Raw genomic sequence first — 20096 nt, forward strand, 5'->3', positions numbered from 1 at the left:
AGGCACTCAGGTGGCTCAGGGCAGGGGCAGTCGGCCAAATATAATTGAAGTATGGCATTTTTTTTTTTTTTTAATTTTTTTTTCAACATTTATTTATTTTGGGACAGAAAGAGACAGAGCATGAACGGGGGAGGGGCAGAGAGAGAGGGAGACACAGAATCGGAAACAGGCTCCAGGCTCTGAGCCATCAGCCCAGAGCCTGACGCGGAGCTCGAACTCACGGACTGCAAGATCGTGACCTGGCTGAAGTCGGACGCCCAACCGACTGCGCCACCCAGGCGCCCCTGAAGTATGGCATTTAAACAATGGATAGAACCAAACCAGAGTATCGTCAGAATATCAGTCTTGCATTCACTCGACCTCTCGGTGCCACCCATAAAATGGGGACAATAGTACCTGTTGTAGGGGCTTGTCATGAGGAGTAAGTGAATGAAGGCCAAGCCGGGCCCGCCATCTTGTCAGCACTGCCCCAGCTGTTTGGCTAACTCAGCCAGGAAGTGTGTAGATCAAATAAAGCAAGCCTGTTGGCCACTAACATTTTCATAGCAGCAAGACTAAATCTTCAGCATATTCTTGAAACAAGTGAAGTACTATAGCAACAGTTCCAGCGTGTGGTAACTGGCGTGGGGCGGTGAAAAAATAAAGTCCCAAGATCTGGCTTTGAGTCCCGCCTTCATTGCTAAAGAGCTGTGTGACCTGCCAACATCAGCCACGTCCCTGGATCCCAACCTCTGCATCCGTGAAAGGAGGGGACTTGTGTGCACACCATGGGGCAGGGAGGGGCAGCAATCAAATAAGGTAACAGTATGGGATGATTCAGAGCACTTTAGAAGCACTCCAGAATGGCGACAAAGCAGGGCTGGTAATGGAAGCGGTGCATTGGGCCAGACAAGTGGGACCTGTGGCCGAGAGCAAGGAGCCTGTGCTTTGAGGGGAAAGCCACATCTCTCGTCATGAGAGTGCAGGCTTGGTGTTGCCGGATCTATGGATTTTTTTCAAGAGAAAAAGGGAATCTGGGTTTTTAAAATGTAAATGTGACATTTCTGATTTGTGTATGTTCTTGAGTGGCCATGGTCAGACCTGGTGAATAGACAACCTGAGTAGATGTGTTGGTACAGGAAGAAATAAAAGTATGGTGGGTCTGTCCCACACCCACCCTTCCCACTCTTCCTGGCTCCCCCTCCCGTCCTTTTGGCCTGGGATAAAAAGCAGTGAGTCAGGGTAAGTCAGGTGCTCTGATCCTCATTCTGTACAGGCTGCAGAGACTTTTCAAGCTGTAAGGGACACTGCACCCTAGGGGACTGTGGTTGTTTGCATTCTTGGTCTGGTGTATTTCCTGCATACATGTCTGGTTGACCAGATGGTCAGCCAAAGGGAGTAGAGGCCAATTCCATGTCATCAGCCCCGTAACCTGGATCAATCCTAATTGACCTCACTCAGCCAGGAAGTGTGTGGGCCAAAGAGAACTTGTCTGCAGGTGTGATTTAGCCTGTAGGCTGCCAGTTTGCTATCCCCATACCATGCAAATTTCCCTGGTTCAGCAAACACTAAGTACATACTTGCTCTATGCTAAGCACTGCGCCAGTCCCCAGAGACATGAAGGTGACTGGGGGCCAGTCCTCATTCTGAAGTAACTTGCTGTGGTGTAACAAATCATTGTCACGAAGTCTGACAAGTGCTAAGACAGAGCTCTGTGCAGTGGGAACAGAAGGAATGCTCCCTAGGCCAGTGTTGGGGTGGAATGAACAAGTAAGGGAAGAGCTCCTGTAGGTGACAGCTGAGCTAAGTTCACAGGACGGGTAGGGACTGTGGGGTCAGAGGAAGTAGAGTGGAGGCTGTGGTGGGTGTCGTCCCAGGCACAAAGCTCAGGTGAAGCGTGAAAGGGAGAAAGAGCAAGTGTGGTTTAATAATGAGCTGCTGGTTGGGAGAAATGGGGTGAGTGCTGGGGAGTAAGCCAGAGGTCCGTGGCCTTGCGGCGAACAGCCTTGAACACCTCACTAACATCCCACAGACACTTCTGGGTATTGGTCTCGACCAGTAGAACATGCACGTTACCCTCAACAAGCCCGCACTTGAAGGCATCAGTGCGATAAAGATGGATGTCTGAAATGATGGGAGCACTAAGGTATTGTGTGGAGGGGCAGAATGAGAGCAGCTCTCCCTTGCGGTAAAATGGGTGAATGAGGTAGAAGAGAATTGAGATCGGAAATGGGGAGTTCAATTAGGAAGCTCCTGTGGGAGTTGAACAGGTAAATGAAGAAGGCTGCATCAAGTTGGTGGGAAGGAGAGCAGGGAAGCGAGATCTGAACGAAGAAATAAATGTAAGCGGTTGATTCTTTAGGACTTGGCAACAGAGGGTTAAAGGGTGCAGAGCACGTGAGTGAGGAAGAAAGGAAGAGAGGGACTCAGGTTATTGTACACTGAGTGGGAAATGCAGAAAAGGGGTCAAGTTTGGAGAATGTAGCAGAGGCTTTGGGGCGTACCGTGTCACTCCTCTAAAATGAGGACACGTTACTGCCCTTTGTACTCTCTGCCGTTAGGAAGGAGACATAGCACTTGATGGACCTCTTTGGCTTTGGGACACAATACCTAGCATATTGGGAAATAACTGCTCCAGTCCGTCCACTGAATGATTCGACTCTGCGTGGACCACGTGGCCAGCAAGTGCAGTGGTGCATGGTGGGTAAGGATGCAGCATGGAGTCTGGCAAGCCCCAGTAGGGGACCCTATGGGTTTGGGAACAGGACTATGCTTTCTAGTCCCCATTTGAAAAGCAGCTTCCAGAATGCTCTTGGGTCCTGACCACGGGACATCATTTGGCCAAGACCTCAGAACTTCTCATCGTGAGCTGGGTTTTGTACTGTTCGTGTCACAAATCCAGGCAGGCCCCGTAGCAGTCGGCTCTAAGATGGGAAGTGGCACCATCTAGGATCGGGCGTTAGCAGGGCCCGGGGACACAAGCAAGCTGCGCAAATAGACTCACGGCACGTGCCTCTTCCCCAGACCTCCAAGGCACCCCCGCTGTTGCATCGATGACTCTCCCTCAGTTCTCGCCAAGCATTTTCTTGTGATCAGCCGAGGGAGGAAGTAGCCGGACTGCTGGTGTCACTAAAGCCCCAGGTGAGGTAGCCCTGAAAGACAGTGCCTAGTGGTTAGTCCCTCCCCATGAGCAGAACTTCAGGTGCTACACCTGTAAGTCAACATGGTTCAGTGGAAGTGTGTGTATTTTATAAGAATATGTATCTTGAGGGGCGCCTGGGTGGCTTGGTTGGTTGAGCGTCCGACTTCGGCTCAGGTCACAATCTCACGGTCCGTGAGTTCGAGCCCCACGTCGGGCTTTGTGCTGACAGCTCAGAGCCTGGAGCCTGTTTCCGATTCTGTGTCTCCCTCTCTCTCTGCCCCTCCCCTGTTCATGCTCTGTCTCTCTCTGTCTCAAAAATAAATAAATGTTAAAAAAAAATTTTTTTTTTTTAAAAAGAATATGTATCTTGTGCACCGGCCAGGGATTTGGTTGGTCAGGTGCCTGAAAAGAAGATGCTAAGAAGAAGGGAAACAAGGGAGGCCTGAGCTAGGGGTGTGCGGATTGGTTTATGGGAGTGGACGCAAAGTGTGTGGGTCTTTTATGTTCACGCTCATGCTTGTCAGCACCCACCACAGAGGATGCACTCGACAACCAGGTGGACAGCATGATGCCCTGTGGAGGTCAGCCTCGTCCTCAGCCATCCCGGGGCTTGCATGGTGAGCGCCTGCGCAGGGTAGCCGTGGTGACGGATGGAGGCTAAGCAGGGGCCCACCAGTGCGAGCTCCCTCTCAGGACGGTCTGGCCACTGCCACTGCTGACTGATAACAGGCCCTGAGCCCTTGACCAGCCAGCTGCTGGCCAGAAGTTGATTACATCGGGCCCCCCCCCACGCTGGAAGGAGGAGCGAATCCTCCCTCTGGGGCTTTTTCCCTAATCTAGTGTTAATCTGAGGGTTTACAGAGTTACGTGGGCTGCCTCATAACATCACCTCAGATCAAGAGGCCCGTTTTGGGGCGCCTGGGTGGCTCAGTCGGTTGAGCGCCGACTTCGGCTCAGGTCACGATCTCGCGGTCCGTGAGTTCGAGCCCCGCATCGGGCCCCTGTGCTGACAGCTCAGAGCCCGGAGCCTGTTTCAGATTCTGTGTCTCCCTCTCTCTGACCCTCCCCCATTCATGCTCTATCTCTGTCTCAAAAATGAATAAAAACGTTTAAAAAAAAATTAAAAAAAAAAAAAAAAAGGCCCGTTTTACGGCAAAGGAAGTGCTGCAACATTGGGTGCGTGATGATGGGACCCACTGGTCTGGCATGTACCAAGTCGCGGGAAGTATCCGGCTTCATAGAATGATGGGTTGCTTTGCAAAAGCTCAGCTAAGGCCCCAGCTCGAGGATGATGCCCAGGCTGGGCGCGGTCACTGGAATGTAGCTGACCTGTGGTGCTGTGTCCCCAGTTGCTGGAATACACAGGAATCAAGGGGGGGTGTGGGCTCAGTCCCTCTGACCACCACTCTCAGTGCTCCCCTCGCATCAGGTGAGAGGAGGTCTGGAACTCAAGCCTGGCAATGTCAGAAAACGGGCCCTTGCAGCAACCGTCGCCTGACAAGGCCAAGTCAACTGAGGGCCCAGAGCCCTCGGATGTGGGTCTGACTCAACCCATCAGGCACACAACCTAGACTAGCTGGCAAGAAAATCTAGAATAGGTGGTGGAGAAGGAAGGTAACGAGCAGTAATTTCAGCCTCGACTTGCTGTCCCGGTGAAGGGTGGTGGCTCATCCCTCTGTCCTGTGTCCTTTCACTAGCTCATGGCTGGCCACTACCTTGAAGACTGTGTGACAGAATGGACTTACTGTGGGGCAGAAGTGGGTTGGAGAGGTGCAAGGGGCAGACCAGGGTAGACTATTTGGGTGCCCTACGTCGCATCCTCCTTGTCACCCTCTGATTTCAGCTGCAGCCATGGGAGATGTTCTTTGTGAGCTTTGACTCATTTTGACGGCACCCCCAATTGCAGCACAGGGAGTGCATCATCCTGATGTCTTTTCTAGGGCCTTCTTCAAAGCCACAGGGGTCTGTTTGGCTTGCATGGCTCAAATGCAGCCCAAAGTTAGGGGAGTTTAATGGCCCTGGGACAATCCTCAACAATGAAGGATGGGGAGCCATTGGATAGATGCCCCCACCACACGTGCCCTACCCGAGGGATAAATGCCCAACCTTACATCTTTTGGTTGGACAGTTCTGGGAGGCATTCCCTGTGCCTCTCAGGAGACTCCCAGTGTAAGGGAGCCCCCACTGCTCACAGCGGTGACTTTGATGTTGGACCTCATATTGATTTTCCTCCTTTGCTCTCTCACAGTCCTCCGTTCCTCATTCCTATTTCCTGAGACCACCTCCCAGTTAAACCACCTGCACCTGAGTCCTTGTCTCAGGCTCTGCTTCTGGGAGAATCCAAACTAAGACCAGAAGAGAGTCCAGAGTTCACTCTGCACTTAACAGGCTGAAGAGACATTTTGTTTCCAGGCAGTGACCACATGACTATTGGAGATGTAGATTTATATAGAAAACCCACGTTTAAAGTGACCAGTGGAAGAGAAGCACCCTTTTAAGGCAGTGGTTTTCAGCCAGGGGCCATTTTGCCCATAGAGGCCATTTGACAAAGCCCGAGGACGTTTTGGTTGTCACAATGATGGGTGGGGAAGGGTAGAGAGAAGTCAGATGCTGCTCCAGGCATTTAGGGAGTAGAGGTCAGGGATGCTGCTAAACATCCAACAATGTACAAGTCATGTCCTCATAACAAAGAATGACCCAGCCCCAGTTGTCAATAGTGTTCTAAGGAGATTGCAAAGGGGCAGCCGAAGCAGCAGGAAGAAAACTGGGAGGGAGTGGTGACAGCCAGAGTTGCCCGGGGGCTAGAAGGGCCAGCCGGCCAATGCTGCAGGCGGTCAGGGGAGGGAGGGACCAATAATTGTCTATCTAGTGTAGATAGGACCTTCGTCCAGGCAGTTTCCTCAGCTGAGGTGCACAAGTCTGTTGGTGTGGAGGAAGGCATGAGGGAAAGGCAGTGAGGACAAGGACAGACCTTCCTCAGGAGCTCGGAGGTGAACGAAAGGAAGGGCTGCTGAGACTGGCTGGAAGGAGCAGTAGAGTGGAGGAAGAGTTTGAAAAGATCCTGGAAAGACAAATGTCATCTGTATTTGATGATCAGGAACCATGGGGACACAGGGACGGGGACGACTGATGGTAGATAGAGCCCCTGGACATCCGTGCTGCCAAACCCCAGAACACAGGAGCACTAACTTGGGTCAGGTAAGGAAAACATTCCTCTGAAGCTGGACGCGGGAGGGCATGGGAGCAGTTACACAGGCAGCTGTGGGGGAGAGAGTGTAGACTGTCCAGGGGTTAACCCCGGGCCTTTTGGTTCTTCCAAAGTCTAGGAAAAGCTGTCTGCAGGGTGTGAGGGGAGAGGTGCAGGGTGGGAACCTTTTTAAGGACTCCCTGATGATAGATTATGTATGGTTGTTGATCGTATTGCGACTGGTATTGCTCTGCTCTCCCGAAAGAGTCTCTTTGGGAAGTCTGTCCTTTTTATTGCCTGGTGTGTTCCTGAGGCTATTGTGGACACTCAGGTCTCCCCTGAGACACTGGCGGCCACTCCTCTGCAGAATGCCTGCAGAGATCCAGAGTTCTCTCCTGAGAGGTTTGTGGACTTGGGGCATTTAAGCGTTGGGGTCACCTCTGCCTCCTGGTTTCTGTGTCTGTATGGGCTCTCTCTGCCACGGCTTCAAACTTGGACATGAAGCCCTTCTCTCAGTTCTGCGGAACCACCTCACGCCAAACGTTTGGCTTGTGGCCGGGCCTGGGGTCATGCAGTGCCCACCCTCGAGCCATGTTGTGAGCCCTCTTCCTCTTCCCTTCCCTGCCCCTCATGTGTTCCCTGCAAATCGTCCGCATCCCCGCATCCTCCTCCCCCTGTTTACTCAGCCCTCCCAAGCTCCCCGCCCCTGACCCAGACCGTCATGGTGTACCGCAGACAAGAAGGCTTTCTGTTAGATTCATCCTCTAACAGAAGGTGGTTCTGGTTGAACTGCGTGAAAATGTGCTTTTCCCATAAGACTACAGATTCGGCAGCTAGGGTTTGGGCGCACAAACCCGGTGCAGCTACTCACTAGAAACCAGAAGGCCCCCCTCTCTGAGGTCATAGACTCACCTTGCAAGGTATCAGCTCCTCCAGGAAGAGTGTGGGGAGGAGTGAAAAGGCAGAGTTAAGGTAGAGGTGTATAGAAGGCCCAACTGGGACAATGTCCCAACCCACCCCCTCCTCATTTTGTCTCCTGAGGGCCAGCTGAGAGGTCAGAAGGCCCGGCGACTGGGACTTGTTCCTCTGCTTGTCAACCTTGTGATCTTCGGCCTCCATGTTCTCAAGGAGAATGAGGGAGCAAAAGATTTAATGAAAGAGGATCTGTGAATACGTGCCTCAGAGTAGCTACTGTTCTGGATGCCACATTCCCTCCACTTCTGCAACAAGAAAAAGATGTGAGTCTTGATTCTTGTCTGGGTGCTCAGAATCAGTGAAACGTTTGGTGGCCCTCCATAGTTCCTTCGGTGCTGGTCAGTCAGTCCGCAGCCTGTACCGTCCCTCACCATGCGGTCTGTATTTATTTTGGAAGTTAAAATGAATTCATATTTCATTAACAAACTTTTCTGTATTTTTATCTGTCATGAGGAAATTGCTGCTGCCTCCCCGCAACCCACACACCAATCAGGGCCAGACCCTCTCTCATCAAAGGGCCGATTTTAGGGCTTCTGGTGCAATTTTGGAAGCTCCCAGCAGGGGGCAGCCTAGCTCTTCTCCGTCTCCCACTTGGTGGTGAAGGGCTGGCTGCTGCCTGGAGATTTCTAGGGTTTGGCAGACTCTTGACCGTGACCCACGTTGGCCATGCGTTTTTACATCAGTATAGGGTTGCACACATGTATAATTTGCTAAGCAATACTTCCCCTTCCTACACGGGTGCACTCTGATCTATTTCTAGTTTGTTCAGTTCTGCTGGAGATTTGGTCATTTTAAAAATGCTGCTCACACCCACCAATAGATGGAGATCTGTACTCTGAGACCCACGGGGAGGCTAAGCCTGGGGAGTGGGGATGGGATGGGGGAGATTTGGGGACCCCTAGGATAGGATCTCTCAGTACAGTGGTTAAAGGTGTGGGTTTGGGAGCCAGGCTGCCGCGTGGAATCCCAGCTCTGCCCTTTCCATCTGTGGCCAGGACCACATACTCCACCCCTCGGTGCTCAGTAAAGGACAGCTCCTGTTATAATCACAGCTCCTTATCCACGCGGAAACAAGGATGTTTTTAGCATCTGGTGGATTCACTCACCCAACATGTGTTGACACGGGTTACTGAAGATAACTGAGCAGAAGGCTCCGGGCCTGGCAGAGGTGGTTGAGAAACACACAGCCGGTTACAACAGATGTGACAAGGGCGTAGGTGGTGATTAGTGCCGTGGCCTCTGGGAGCACATGGGTACCCAGAGGACTCCTTAGCTCAGCAGCCCTCCAATTATGGTCCCCAGACCGGCGGCGGCAGCTTCAGCAGCAACAGAACCTGGAAACTTCTGGAAACTTGTTAGAAACGCAAAGTCCCCAGGGCACCCGGGTGGCTCAGTTGGTTGAACGTCTGACTTCGCCTCAGGTCATGATCTCACAGCGTTCTAGTTCAAGCCCCACGGTGCAAAGCCCACTTGGATCCTCTGCCCCCACCCCCCTTGTGCTGTATCTCTCTCAAAAATAAACAAACAAAGAAATGCAAAGTCTTGGGCCTTAGCCCAGGTGTATAAAATCAGAAACTGAAGGTGGGCCCGGCTATTTTTTTTAATTAAAAACAATTTTTAAAATGTTCATTCATTTTTGAGAGACAGAACGTGAGCGGGGGAGGGGAAGAAACGGGGGGGGGGGGGGGGGAGACACAGAACCCGAAGCGGGCTCCAGGCTCCTAGCACAGAGCCTGATGAGGGGCTTGAACCCACGAACCATGAGATCGTGACCTGAGCCGAAGTTGGACGCTTAACCAGCTGAGCCACCCAGGTACTCCCCACCCCACTGGATCCCCTGGCTATCTGTTTTAATAAGCCCTCCCAGTGATGCTGGTGCACACCCAGTTTGAGAATGACTGCCAGCAGCTACCAGACTGCTGCACTTGAGAGTTGTCTGGGGACATCCACTACCAGTGTCACCACAATGGCTGGGAGTGGGAGCCAGGCATCACAAGTTTTTAAAAAGATTCCCAGATGATTCCAGGGTGCAGCAAAGTAGGGGAACCACTGCCCCAACCCACACCTGGGTGGAGGGCAGAGGAGGGGGCATCTGAGAAAACTTCCTGGAGGTGGTGTCAGAGAGGCAGAAACCTTAAATGCAATGGGGGCTGTGAGCCAACATGGGTTAGAGGGGAATGTGGAGGGTGAGGGGGTTGCTGGTGCCCATAGAAGGTTCTCAAGGACTTTAATCTAGTGCTGTAGAAGCTGGGCTCTGGACGCAGGCCATCTGGGTGTGAATCATGCTGCACCCAGACTCTCTAGTGGGGCTGCAGACAAGTCCTTTAACCTCGCTGTACCTTATCCACGTGGGGTTTTGTGAGGATTAAGCACACATATAAGAAATGTTCTGATCGCTTCTTGGCCTTTTGGCTAAGATCAAGTGAAGAAATGTTCCTTATAAAAAAACAAACACAAGAAATGTTCCTTATTACTGTTGGGATGGGGCTATAATTATAAGTTGAGCTAGAGGCCCAGACATGAGCCAGAGTATCTCAGGAGAGGACACTAGAGAGTTGGGGGGGACAAAGCCACGGGGGCTTTACCTCCACACTCTGGGTCTGAAGGCTCTGGGGAGCCATGTGGAGATGTGTGTGGGGAATGTACTAGAGAACAGCATGGCTAGAGGAGTGTGGGCAGGGAGGGGGCGCGTCGCCCTGAGGCAGGTCAGAGTGATGGTGGCCTGCCTGGCAGAGAGGGGCAATAGGGGGGCTACTGAGATGGTGAAACAGACCTGGAGGTGAGGACGTGTCCCATTCTGGGCCAAAGTGGGTGGTCTGTGTGCTGAGTTGGGGCGCCCCCCTCTTCACACTCAGCTCCAGCCCCAGGTTTTCTTGTCATTCTGTAGACCTGGTGGGTGAGGGGTTCTGAGGGGGGCCTTTCCCTGCTCCTCTTCCCACCGCCCCCTTCCCCACAAGCACACTCTTCCTGGGAATAGCTGAGCGGTTTGCATTTTGGAGCCATTGCTTGGTTGAGGGCCTTGAAGGCCCATCCAGGGAGGCGCACTCCTTGCACTCAAATGTGTCATGCGTGTTCCCACCTCCAGGCCTTGCCCACGCCTCCGCCTTTCTCCCATCTCTCAGAATTCTGCCTTCCATCCACCCCCTTCTCCACACACACACACACACACACACACACACACACTCCAAGCCTCACCTGCTTGAAGCGTCCTGACCACAGCTACTGTCCTGGGAAGGACGGTGGTTTTCTCACTCTGTCATCAGTGCTGAGCCGTATTGTAGCAGCTGAAATACGAGCTCCCAAGGAGGCTGAAGAGGGTCTCCATGCCTCCGCCCCTCCCAGGATGCCTGGCCCAGTGTTTGGCCGAGAAGATATGGGGGGTAAGCCTCCCTCATTGGGTTGGGAGGGAAACACTGAATTCAATCTGAGAATTAGACGATCAGAATTGTCAGCTGGGGCCTTGGCCCCTGAGGGGGTTCAGTGGGCGAGAACAGAGGGCGGAAACTTCTCACAGTGTCGACCTCCCTGGGGTCTCAAGGGGGTTAGGTGCATCCCTCTCCTTTCTGTGATGGGGTCCCTCCTTCATCCTGCAGTGAGGGGTGGTGACAGTGGGGCCCTCTCTGCACCCTTGCCCAGGCCTGCTGAGGCGGCTTCTCCCAGCACCTGGTGGTGAGGATGAAAGAGCGGCCAGCACCGAGTGAAGGGCACGACCAGGGGCAGCTCAGGTAAGACCACTTAGCCTCTAAGGAGGCTGTGTGCCTGGGGTCATGGGGTGCTGCCCAAGAGGCACCAGAAATATCAAGATGAAAGCCCCAGAAGCAATAGGAGGACTGAATTGTGTCACACAGATGCTAATGCCTGGGGGTGGGGGTGGGCCGTAAGGACTGAGAGCTCAGACCCAGACAAACCCCAGGTTTGTTCACCAGCTGAGGGTAGTGAGCAATGCAGGCAACTGAACCTCTCTAGATCGCAGTTTCCTCATCTGCTAAGTGGGGTCACAATAGTACCTGTTACTCAAGTGATTAAAACTTCAGTTATAGGGGCGCCTGGGTGGCTCAGTCAGTTAAGCGTCCGACTTCGGCTCAGGTCATGATCTCACGGTCTGTGAGTTCGAGCCCCGCGTCGGGCTCTGTGCTGACTGCTCAGAGCCTGGAGCCTGTTTCAAATTCTGTGTCTCCCTCTCTCTCTGACCCTCCCCCGTTCATGCTCTGTCTCTCTCCGTCTCAAAAATAAATAAACGTTAAAAAAAAATTTAAAAAAAACACTTCAATTATATAGATTCAAATATATGATACAGTGATTAAGTGATACAAGTGATAAAGTATGTAGAGTCCTTTAGCAAAGTGGCACCAAGCAAGCTCTAAGAGGTGCAAACTGTTACTATTGCTGCTGTTTTGCTTGGTCGTGAATGGTTATAATTCAGGAAAAGGTGAATCCACTGAATGATCCCGAATGGCCTGAGATGGGACTCGGAGGATGGGTTAGCCAAGAGAGAGGAAGGACTAACCAGCGGGAGGGAGCAAAATGTTCTGATTGTCTAAAAGAAACGAACGTGGTTGTTGGGATGTAAGTTTAATGTCACTCAGCAGCATTCTAGAATTATTAAACAGATGGGTTGGGAGCACTTTACGAAAAACCATGCTTTTCCAGAACTAATTCATTAAATCACGTCAAACCAAACTCTCAGTGACTTTAATTACCAAAGGATTCTTTTTTTTTTCCATTCACTCAACATATTTATTGTCAGCCTGTTAGGAAAAGCACAGCATATCTTGGCAAGGCACTGAATGAGGTTTCCCATGCTTTCCATGTGGACATGAGAGAGGAATGTGAGCAGGGTGGTGGCTGGTTAGTGAGGTCTATAGCGATATGAACATTTTCCCCCAAGAGCTGGATGAGTGGCTGGACATCACCCTGGAGAGCTGGCCCGGCTGGCAGGCCCCAGGGCTCTCGTCCAGTCACTGAAGTGTCAGAGGCACACATGGTGGGGAGGATGGGCCGATAGAGTACATAGTTGGCACTTCAGGATTCCGCTAATTAAGAGCAGAACATAATCGGGGCGCCCGAGTAGCTCAGTCGATAAAGCGTCCGACTGGGCTCAGGTCATGATCTCGCGGTTCGTGGGTTTGAGCCCCCATCAGGCTCTGTGTGGACAGCTCAGGGCTTCGGATTCTGTGTCTCCCTCTCTCTCTGCCCCTCCCCTGCTCACTCTCTGTCTCTCTGTCTCAAAAATGAATAAACATTAAAAAAAATTAAGAGCAAAACGTAACAGGATAGCAGGGAAGTCATACAGTAAATTTTTTTTTCTTACAATGGAAGTAAAATAAACTCATGGTAGAAAACTTGGAAAACATAAAAGACCATAAAGACGTAACTAACAGACACCTGTACTTCTCCCCGAATGGCACAGTTTAATAGCGTGAGCAAGGAGAAGGATGAGAATGGAATTTGGGTGATGTTTAAGATGGTCAGTTCAGGACTGTCGCACCTAGAAAAGGGTTTGTGCTGTATCAGTCTTTGCCAGGTGGACAGGCTGTCAGGAAGACTGGAGGCTGGCCCACGTTGCTCAGGCAGTAGAGCCAGCGCTCAGAGGCCCTGCGGGTCGTTCTTAGCTCCCCGAGAAGGAAGTAGCTCCGCCCACCGACGGACTCCCAGCCCTGGAGGGGAGGGGCTCCTATTCACCTGGAGCGTTGGAGGGCAAGCTGGTTCTTAGCCTGTTTCCTCTCCTCTCCGAATGTGACTGAAGACGCCCCCTGCCCTGCTATGGTTCCTTTCCACTCAAACATTCATGTATCTGGCTGTGCAGACGTGGAGGCAAAAAGAAGCGCATTCAGTCACTGCCAAGGGAAACGAGCATGTTGCAAAACAGCGTGCTCTCAATTTTGTTAGAAGTATACAGTTAAGCATAAATTCATTGAAAAGTAATGGCAAGAAAATATTAAAGCTCCTGTGGGAGATGCTTTTCATCTTTTAGGCTCTTTTGATTTTTCCAAGTTTTCTACAATTGACTTATTTTAAAATCCAATTAATGTCATAGTAAAGTAAATGTGTCTTACAAGTGAGGATACTTTTTTTTACTGAAACAATAGACCAGGGAGTTGGGGGTGGGGGGTGGTTGGAGCATCGTCTAGACAGCTATGTAGGGTGGGGTTCATTGTGGAGGAATTGAACATCAGGAGGAACTGTTTAGGTTGGTTTACTCATTGCAATAGCAATGATAGTGACCTTATTTGCTGACCCAAACTCAGGACTGACAATCTGACAGATAACAGCATATTTGTGGGATCAAGAGGACACAATACTGTAATCAAAGATGCAGCATTCCTGCAGAATCAGTGTTACAACAGGGAGACTCACAGGATTCTCAAGGGATTGGCATTCATTTGCTCACTCATTCATTCATTCATTCATTTAGTTGTGTGCTATTTCTTAAGCTCTTGCCATATGGCACACTGTGCTGTGTACCTGAGGCAAGCGGGTCTTTGGGGGAGCTGGGTACAGGACATGCCACAAGATGAAGGTAAAATGGCCAGTTAGTGGGTCCCAGCACATCCAGGCGAGAGGCTCTGAGTCTCAGAAATAGGAGTGGTGAGAATGGAAATTCCAGTGGTATTTCCAGATTGTCTTTGCTTGCTTCACAGTTGCACTATGGGTCTTTTTGAGCACCCTAAACAGGTCAGAGAACACAGGAGGCACTCAACAGACATTTGGTAGTTAACGGGAGGGAATGTTACTATGGTGGGAGGAGGGCTTGAACCGAACCCCAGACGATGGATAGTTATTTATTTATTGACTTTGCAAACTCTTCATTGCAGTAAGTATACCCTGAATGTTGACCATGTGCCAGCCCTATTGCTCTGAGCTGAAGCTGCCAAGATGAGACATAGTTTTGTTTTGTTTTTAGTTTATTTATTTCTTTTGAGAGAGAGAGAGAGAGAGAGCTCACAAGAGCACAGGAGGGGCAGAAAGAGGAAGAGAGAGAATCCCAAGCAGGCTCTGTACTATAAGTGAGCCACTCGGGTGCCCCGAGACATAGTTTTCATCCTAGAGGAATTCACAGCGTGACAGTCTGACTGGGGAGAGAGACACAACTGTAACCAGTGAAAGTGCTTATATGAGACCAATATAAGGTGAATCTAGATAAAGGTATAATTAGTACCTTTAGGCATAATTAGAAGCTAATTAGTCAAAGGCACCACTAAAGAGGAAATGGCATTTGAGTTCCAGGATGGTCAGGGCGGGAATGGAGTGGAAGGAATTCCTAGCATATGGAAAAATATTAAGGTACAAGGTACAGTCCAGGAATGGCAAGGTCCTTCTCAGCCTGCTTTATGAGTGCATTTACTTCTGTCCATCCCTACAGGGCAGCCATACAAATCTGTAGGGCTGGTGCTGAACCGGTCTTGCCCTTCTCTCAGAACTGCTCTACCCCCATCTAAATTGCAACAAGACATACATATCTGCCCATCAGGCTGGAGTTGATTGGTCCAGGGATGGACTGTGACCAAACTGGACCACTCAGAGTTCTTCCTGGGAATTTGGAGTTGGGACACTAGATCCCGCGGCCAGTCTCCTTGGCCTCTTGCCGTCAATGTGAATTTGAGAGTTATGGAGCCCTGGGGGAGGCCCTAGCAATGTAGGCACAAGGCCATATGTTTTTATAAAATTTGCAGAAGTAAGATAATTTTCAATGTAATTAGTTAAGTCTACTATCTCTTTCCTTTCTGAGCCCCCTCTGTCACTCCTTCTCATGATGGATGGTGTTGGAGTGGCTCTGGGCATTTGGGGATCTAGCTAAGGGGAAGTCGAGTTGAAGGTGCATTTAGTTAGGATTAAGTGGGATTTATTTATGTGATTTTCAGCCACTTACACTCTAGTTTGTGTAGAAATGGCTCGCTATGAGCATCAAGACACGTGGGTACAGGACCCGAGGTGGTATTGTGATGTGAACCTGTCCTCTGAAGCTGGCCTATGCACGTGTGGGTAATTCAGGAGAAATAAGGTTTGAAACGATGGGTTCTTCTGGTCATCAAATACATAAAATTAGAAACTTTTTGGTTTTATTAATTCCTATTGAAAATGGAATTGCAATCCTATAATTGACAAAAGTTCTCTCCTTGCTCGAACTCTACTCAGCCTCAACGGGGCCCTGACTTTTGAGCTTCTATGTTTTTCTTTGCATGGTCCAAGAATCCTGCTTAGTCTATTGAGCCAGAATGCCCCAGCCTCCAGATTTGGTCGCCCTCATCATCTGCTAGCACCCAGGTGATGTGTGATCACCCTGGCCTGCCCTCAGCAAGTCCTGTGAGGTCAGCTTAGCCAGAATCCCTTCTCACCCTTGATGTTTCCTCTGAATGATTTTCTACTCACTGACCCTCATCCTGCTCGATCTATCTCCTCTACTGTAAAACCCCCTTTTTAGAGAGAGAGAGGGCACAAGTGGGCAAAGGGCAGAGAAAGAGAGAGAATCCCAGAGGGGCAGAGGGAAGGAAAGAGAAAGAGGGGGAGAGCGAAAGACAGAGAGAGGAACAGGGTTTACCTGATGCAGGGCTCAAGCTCACCTGAAGCAGAGCTTGAATTCACTGATGTGAGACTCATGAATCTCATGAACCACGACATCATGACCTGAGCCAAAAAGAGTCAGATGCTTAACCAACTGAGCCACATAGGCACCCCTAATTTTTTTTTTTTTTTTAAATTTTTTTTTTTTTCAACGTTTTTTATTTATTTTTGGGCCAGAGAGAGACAGAGCATGAACGGGGGAGGGGCAGAGAGAGAGGGAGACACAGAATCGGAAACAGGCTCCAGGCTCCGAGCCATCAGCCCAGAGCCTGACGCGGGGCTCGAACTCACAGACCGCGAGATTGTGACCTGGCTGAAGTCGGACGCTTAACCAACTGCGCCACCCAGGCGCCCCACCCCTAATTTTTTTAACATAATACACACTGTACTTTTGTATTAAAGTGGGAGTCCCATGAAACTGAATTTATTAGAATTTTTGTGTTTACATTTCTCGCCGATTTGAACAAGAAAACTTGTGATGCCTTGAATTTTCATAGCTCACGTACAAAAAGAAACTGATAGAAATTTTCCCGGATTTCCCAACAATCCTAAACATTTACATGACAATAGCAATAGTAATTTATGACCGGGAACATTTTCTAAACTAACCATAATAGAGAAACAAATTTGGATCAACTTTATTAGAGGAAATACTAGAATAGTCTTCCATTTTCTCTATGGAAAAACATCACAGAACTGTCCCAAGTGGAGGTAATCAAAGAGTATGCAGCCAAAAAATATATAGAAGAAAAATACAGTAGAGGTGGGTTGGGCTCCACATTCATTAAGATGTTATGTTATTTTTCTGGACTTTGTGATATTTTTGGTATTTCTTAGCTTTTTAACATTTGTAATTTGCTGTGCTTTCTTGTCTCATTGTAGATAGATTTTCAGATTTGGACTAATTTTGTGTTTGTCATTTGGTCTTCTTCTTCTTCAGTCAAATGCTCTACCCCTGAGCTATACCCCCCTCTGCTTGTATTCTTCTTCTTACATAGTCCCTGCCCACCTCACCCTGCTTCCGCCCACCCCCACCCCAAATGCAGTATAAGCTTCAGGCCCCTCTCTCCCTGTCCTGCGCCTCTATGACTTGCTCACTCTCTTTGGGCCTCTGTGTCTTTCCTCCCGGTCAGGGTTGGTCCCCTGACCTTCCACCAGCCTTTCTTCCAAGGAGTATTAGAGGTGAGCTGGTTAATCCTGCCATCATCCCTCCTGCCTGCAAAGAGGCAAAGCATCCGTTATTACATTTGATCCTTACTGCAAACCATGAGGGGAAAAAAAACCCAGTCTTTTTATGATGGGAATGTTGAAATTTACACGAAAATAGGTGACATAACCACAGCCTCTAGGGCAGGCTTGGTAGGGTCTGGTGGCTCTGGGCTGGGCAATGGAGGAGCCAGAAGATAAGTCTCTGCAGTCCGAATCCTTTCTCCATGCTGCCCCCATGCTTCTTGAGGACATTTGACACTATGATTATGTGGTCATGTCCACACCCTTCCGCCAGGCTGGGAGATGGGCAGAGCGTCCAACCCATGGGCGGGGCCGGGTTGGAACAGCCTCAGAACATGAAATGGGACCTCGGCTACCTCTCCTGGGGCCTCCTTCCTCCTGGAAGGCAGGCCTGGGGGCTGGCAGGGGCGGCATCAGAATCGCTGGGGGAGTTCTTTCCCCAGTCATGTTCTGTGCACCTCTCCCAGCCTATTCTGATACCAGCTGGAGGACAGACAGGACAGGCACGTTTGGGAAACTTCCAGGCAAATCTGATACCCACCCAAATTCAGGGTGGGAACTAGGCCAGAGGGGCTCGTGAGAGTAACCAGGAGCCCACGGAGGCCCAGGTCTGCTCACCGCTGTACAGAGCCATCTACTCCTAGGGGAACTCGGAGCCAGACTTCCTGGGCTGAGTCCCTGACCCACCCTAGTCTTTTGACCCTGGCAAGTCGCTTGACCCTGGAATCTGCCTGCTTCTCTGTGATATGGAAATAACTGGGGCACCTTACCTGAGATGTGACCATGCGGGTGATGCCCCTGGCACAGAATTGACGCATACGGCTCAGAAATGTCAGCCACCGTGGTTACTTCCTACACTGACATCAACCAAGCGGGAAGGGAGAGGTAGACAGTGTTCCCTTATCCAAGGCCGGAGCTGGTGACAGGCTTCCTTCCCTCCTCCACACAGAGGAGGCTGGAGGCCAGCCGCCAAACCCCAGGGACTCATCCTGAAATCCAGCCCAGGCCAGCAGTATCTCCTTTCGGCTCAGCAGCCCGGCAGCCGGACCACCCTCTTTTGTCTGGGGCTGGGGAGACCGGTTTGGGGAAATAGTCTCTGGTATCCCCCATTCCCAGCTCCTTCTTCAGGCAGCTGGGGGGCTGGGGGGAGGGTTGTCCTGGGAAGGAGGGAGCCTGCAGACCAGCTTGCTTTTTCAGCAGGAACAGGTGGGCAGCTGGACTAGCGAAGGACGGGGAAGTGCTGGGGGCTGGGATAGCACTGCTGCGAAGGAGGCCATTCTCCTCAGGCTCCCTGGCCTCCCCTTTCCCTCCTCTCTGGCCACCCCGATCCCCAGGGTGCTCAGGCCCTCACACTACTAGTAAACTCACTTTCATGAAGGTTTTGAGGACCGAACGCATTTCGTTTCAGGGCAATGCCCTATAGTGACTTTCTTCAAATGTTCTTACAAAGTGCTCAGGCTCAGACTGGAGAGAGGCTGAGGTCTTCGCCTCCTCCTCAAGGACCCCTGTGGCCGTCAGGGCCAGGGAAGCCTGTTCAAGAAGCCCAGCCATTTGACAAGGGAGGGAGGGCTTCCTCAGCTGGAGGCTTGGTCTACTGCCTTTTCCTCCTGAAGCCAGTCAAGGCAGAGTCAGCAATAGAACTCAGTACTCTGTTCCCCAACTCCTATTAGGCTCTTGGCAAATGGGCAGTGGGGACTGGGGAAGGGCCTTCCTCGAAGCCCACGCCACCAGGCAGGCTTCTGGCCTGCGGGGCCCTCCAGGATGCTTGGGCAAGGGCTGAGTGCCACAGCCTGTCTACGCCAAACCCTGGGCTCCTTCTCTGGAAGTTTCTGTTCTCTGGTCCTGGGAGCTGGGGGGATGGGAACAAAGATGAAAGTCTGACCCCAGCTCTCCTGCCTCCCCAGCCCAGGGATCAGGATAGACAGGGACTGCTTTTGAGGCAGCTCCCAGAGCCCCACTGAGCTGATGAGGGAGCTGATGATGTCCCTACCCTCACTCCCTCTCTCTCTTCCCGTGGAATGCCCCCTAGGCGTCCCCCCATGCTGCCCCCACTCCCGACAGGCCAGCACCTCTGAAATTAATCCTAGCCTAATTGGATGGGACACAGGGCCGCCACAGCAGCCATTTGGTAAGTGCCGCTAAGGAGATGGCCCTGCCCAAGATTAGATCAAACAAATCCAAAGTTTGAAGGCCCTGGCTGAGCCCCTTCCGGTAATTTAAGCCATTGGACCCAAACAGTCCTGCTTGCGGTATTCTCTTGCTCTCCCCTCGGGTCTGTCTGATGGCTCCTTGCAAGCAGTCAGAAGAAACAGATTTGATGTACATATGACCAAATGGAGGAGCTTAAAACAGAGCCAAGAGAAAAGAAGTCAGAATGAGATCCGTAACACAACCCAGTTACATTAATTAAAGTTACATGTGGCCCAAACAAGAACGTACATGTGTCAAAACTACGAAACCTGTTAGGAAGGGGCCCTTCAGGTTCCACCTGAATCAGGTGGAAAAAAGAAGAAAGATGAGGGAGTGGGGCCCACAGGAGATGGGAGAACAGAGAGGGGAGGAAGGGAGGCAGGGAGATAGAAGGAAAGGGAGGAAGGGAAGGATGAAGAGAGGGAGGGAGGGGGAGGGAAGGAGAGGGAAGGAGAAAAGGGAGATAGGGAGAGGGAGGCAGGGAAGGAAGGAGGCAGAAGCAGGGAGAGAGGGAAGGAGAGGGGGGAAGGAACACTCTTTACAAATCACCTCTAAATGTTTTTTTCTGGGAATAAAGTTTGGATTTACTTAATATGCATATTTTCCATGTAAAAACATTAAGCCTGTTCAATTTTCAAAAATGGGAAGTGCATTGATTTATAATTTCTTAAGGACATACTTTTCCCCCCTTTTGTCCAAAAGCCATTTTAAAGCTTGCAGAACAAAGGACAAAGGACAGGTACAATGTTGTCTTTAAAATGTAGTTTAAAACAGAAAAAGAAGTATCTCTCTGGGTAAATGGAGGGAATGGTTCATCGAGGAGCCTGTCGG

General features: G+C 50.7%; 1 protein-coding gene across 1 annotated transcript in view; it reads left to right on the forward strand.

The window, feature by feature from the left end:
• The first annotated feature begins 291 nt into the window (after positions 1 to 291).
• The window catches only part of ARK2C (arkadia (RNF111) C-terminal like ring finger ubiquitin ligase 2C), a 162590-nt gene continuing 142785 nt past the window's right edge, over positions 292 to 20096 (forward strand). The window contains exons 1-2 of the mRNA XM_081790813.1: positions 292 to 4023; positions 4262 to 7546. The gene's annotated coding sequence lies outside the window, so the exon portion shown is untranslated. The remainder of the gene's footprint in view (positions 4024 to 4261; positions 7547 to 20096) is intronic.

Source organism: Panthera onca, chromosome D3, assembly GCF_046562875.1.
Source record: "Panthera onca isolate mPanOnc1 chromosome D3, mPanOnc1 haplotype 2, whole genome shotgun sequence".
Classification (NCBI taxonomy): Eukaryota; Metazoa; Chordata; class Mammalia; order Carnivora; family Felidae; genus Panthera; species Panthera onca.